Raw genomic sequence first — 4,537 nt, 5'->3', positions numbered from 1 at the left:
GCAAAGGAAATATCCCAAAAAATTAACCAAATATATTTAATCACATAATTATGCTGAAATGAAAAGCTCATGACAGCACCGGCGTCAGCAAGTTTTCCCCTTTGTTCCTCGTACTAGTGAACTGGCAATCTGGAAAGGTAAGTATGCAAGTGGTGAGATTTCACTTAAATAGCGAATTGCCCATAGTTGCGTTGGCAATTTTGATTATTTGTCCAAAACATAAAGAGTGGAAGCATATGTCATTAATTTGAAAAGAGGCAGTTCACATATTTGTTTAATGACTTCAGCTCAGTCAGACATGAAGACCCAGGTGCATTGGATGTAGGCATTAGTGCAACACTAAAAAATAAGAAAATGAGGTGCCAAACAGTGCACATGATTTAGAACTCGTTTCTCCAGTCACTATGAATGCAAATGTCTCATTTACATAAAATCCACTCATATAGATGCTAATCGGGAGCAAAGGAGAAGCCATCACTTCTCCTACCCTGCCTCAGAAACAGGAAATCAGAATTCAAATTATTCCCATTGGAAATGGTGATAGAATCTTTCAAATTGTTATGTTGATCAGCTTTAATATTTGGATATTCAAGAAGTATCTATTGAATAAAGAGCACTTATTGAGTGCTTACCATGACCCCGGGATTGTACTAAATGTTTTTTATGCATTTTTCATATATTTTTTACAGCAACCCTAATAAGGAGGTTCCATTATTACCCTCTCTTTTACTGATAAAGAATTGAGGCTTAGAGAGTTAAGCATCTTGCCTAGTATCATATGTCTATCTGATTTTAAAGCCCATACTGCCTGCTCAATATTAGTTAAGGTGTTTAACTCCATTGGCACCCACCTCCCACCTCCATCTGCCCATTCCCACTTTCATTTCCAGAAGCTGAGCTGGAGAGTGGCTCCTTTTTGTTTAAGTCAGGCAGAAAGTAATGCAAGGGAGAAATATGGAAGGAATAAGAATAGCACTAGTGCAGTGACACAGAATTGTCCATCTGAATACAAAAGAGAAAACCCAATACTTACATTGCCATTGCATGCCATTCTGTTTTAATCAGTCAACACTAGCAACAATCTAAACCTAATTGGGGAATTTCATTGCCACATTAGGTAGGAGAGGATGGATAGCTTAAGTAGTTGCTTTTAGCAAACATTGAAGACAACTTGAAAGGCTCAATGCAAAGAAATATTTGTGCATTTATATTCAGATGCATCTGATAATTTCTCACGGCATCAGAGTTCTTAAAATGTTTTATTTCAGGCAGTCTGTAGGAGTGAGACGTTGGAGCCAAGTGAATTAGCATAGAACCTTGCTCTGATTCTCTGGTTTTGAGTGCAATATTTGTTTTCATCTTGAGAAGATTGTTTTGGATCTCGCCTCTGCTTCTATACCATTCAATTGGCATCTGTTTCTCCCTGTTTCTTCTCCCGCCCACCGATGGGTTTCAGCTCCACTGAGGACTCCCACGCCCCACCTCCCTGAGTTCTTCTACCCACCCTGCTGTGCAGGCTCCCTGGGAGGGGTCCCTTAATATCGCTTCTCATTCCAGGCACCACCCACATCACAAGATACAGGAGAAACTCACTTTACAAGGGTTGGGGGTAAAGTCAAGTCCAAAATAGGAAAACAACTTTGAAACCTTTAATTAAATATGGTTATTCCATATTTAATATGGAAAAAGTAGGAAAAAAATAGTTAAACCCTTCTCAGATGAATCCCATGGAAACCCATCCATATTGATCTTAGTCTCCTATCTTTTTTTCTTTCTTTTTTTTTTTTCCTTCTCTCTCCTGAGATAGACTCTTTTTTCAAACCTTTAAATCACAGGTCTATATCTACCCTTTTAGGAGCAACCCACTGCCTGACCACGAGTGTTTATCTTACTTAGGATCAAACCATAAGACACCTGCAGCAGTAGCGTGTCTAACCTGGCATCTGGCCACGAGTGACACCGCAGTGGAGGAGGAGGTGGGGGAAGGGGTTGTCCTCCCATGGGCCCAGCTCACTCCCTCATTCTTCCTGGTTACCCAGCAGGGAACCATTAATCAACACACACAGCAATTTTCCACCAATGTTATCAGTGAATTTTCAGAAAATTACAATCTCAATCTATATTTTAAAAATAGTTTTTTATATGCACACCAACTTTATTCTTCAGAATATGTGATTTCCCAAGACTCCTTCTCCTTCTCATCATACCCAGAGACCAAGCACAGGAAAGGCAAAGCCCTTTCATGCCACTGAGTCAGCTGCCCCTAATCTTTTGGTTACACGAACGCCTGGCCAGAGCATCTAGAACGTCCCTTTTCTGGCAATCGAGCTGGATCAGATTCCTGGACATGGCATTCCTCATACTCACCTCTGCACACAGAAGGATCAGATGAAGACTCACCATTGTCTTATTAGCAACTGTTCTGTGGTCAAGAGAAATGTTCCACTACCTTCATTCAAAAGGGAAGAAAAATTTATTTAATACAAACAGAAACCAAATAAAAATTTCTTTACATACTTTCATTCTGAAACTGCAGCATATTAAAGGAAAGTCCATGCATTAGTTCTATACTTTTTATAAAATATTTAATGATTGTTGGTTCCATTGTTCTAGATAATACCTACTTACAGTCAATATTTTGCTTATTAAACAAGGCTGTTATATTTATATGCGATTCACGGCAGGCCTTTCGTGAATTGCTCTATATTAGGGTAACCTGAGTCTGAAGAATGCTGTAAATATTTCCGTTCTTCATAGAGTCCCTTACTCCCTCTTCTCTTCACTGTCTTTCTCTGACTTCCATTATTCCCTTCTTCTATGTCTTCCCCTTATGCCCTGGGATATTTGAGAACTAAGAGCTGGAAATAGATCGGAAGCGTTCGTTATGAACAGGTCTAAATTATAAGAAATGAAAATTGAATACTTGTGCCCTCCTCAAAAGTCAATGCATGGGAAGCAATGTACAAAGCGGCAAGTTTGCTCTTCCCTTTAGAGCCTGTAATGCACTTAATGTCTAAGAAACACTTTTTTAAAAATCCAGGGATGAGAAGAATAATGAAAACCTGACAGAGAAATTAAAAAGTAGTTCAGTTCCATTATTCAGTGGTTCTTAACAGAGGTGTGGAGGGACTAATTTGAAAGATGTGGATTCGATCCTCCCAATCCCCATAGTAACCTGACAGGACAGAAAATATTTATCTAAACCAGGGGTCAGGAAATTATGGCCCACAGACAAAACTCAGCCCACTGCCTAATTTTGTTAATAAGATTTTACTGAACTGGGCACAGTGACATGCACCTGCAGTCCCAGCTACTTGGGAGGCTGAGGCAGGAAGACTGCTGGAGCCGAGGAGTTCGAGGTCAGCCAGAAGAACTTTACTGGAACACAGCAATGTCCATTCATTTACATGTTCCTGGCTGCTTTTTCACTGCAGTGGCCAAGTAGCTGTGACAGAGACCTTGTGATCCATAAAGCATAAAATATTTACTATCTCACCCTTTACAGAAAAACTAACATTATATTTGGAAAATATGTGTCTTACATATTAATTCATGTGAACAGAAACAAATCTCTGAAAGTCTGTTTGTCATCAAATTTGTATCTTGCCCTGTCCTTGTATTTTGGAGTGCCAGCACCGTTGTGATTGTTGTGGCATGTGTGTCTGTGTCCTGAAGAGCTTTTCAGTAGTTTCAAAAAGTGATGCCCACAGTCTTTTTCACACGTGAGACACATCAAAATTGGCCCTTGACTTAGTCATTGCCAAGCCTGTCAGAAAAACCTTGTGCAGACTTCCTGGAGATTTTTCTTAATGTTCCTTCTGATTGCTACACACCACGATGTTCCAACAACCTGATGGCGTTCGTGTGGTAGTTAAGAGTATAAAGCCAGACTTCACTGGTTCAAATTCTGATTCTACAATTAATAGCTGGCCCCCAGTTTCCTTGTCTATAAAAGGGGGATAACAAAACAATAGTACCTACCTCACAGAAAAAGATATCTACAGTTGTGCTGGGCAATATGTGCTTAATAAACACTCTGTAACTGTTAGTGGAAATCATTATTATCTGAAGGTGTGTGTCACTCAGTCCTGAAATATATGTTGTGTCTTCTAAGTGAGCAGTTTCTTCACTTTACCTTATAATTCTGGAATTGATTGTATGTTCCACATGATGGTATCATGTCAAGCATGGCTATGTCCCAGAATTAATTTAATTCATTAGTCCATCAGTAAGTATTTACAAAGCACACACCCCAGGCAGCACAACATGTTGGAAGCTGTGGGGACACCAAGTAAGCACGAGATGTAAGCATGAGATCCTGTCCCTGGTCGAATTGCTGGCATTGATATCTAGGGGAAAGGGGTGGATACCCATGGCAGAGGAAACAGACAAGAGACAGTGATTACTGTCTGGCATTCTTCCAGGTAAAAAGGGATGGGAGGATAAGAACATCTTTAATATGGAATGAAGCATGGAGGTACCATTGTAATTAGTCTGCACCACTCAAGTTAGCATTTATGAAAATTCAGAGGAAAAA

Source organism: Eulemur rufifrons, chromosome 1 (assembly GCF_041146395.1).
Source record: "Eulemur rufifrons isolate Redbay chromosome 1, OSU_ERuf_1, whole genome shotgun sequence".
In the NCBI taxonomy this organism is placed as follows: domain Eukaryota; kingdom Metazoa; phylum Chordata; class Mammalia; order Primates; family Lemuridae; genus Eulemur; species Eulemur rufifrons.
Note: the sequence above shows the minus strand (reverse complement) of the source record.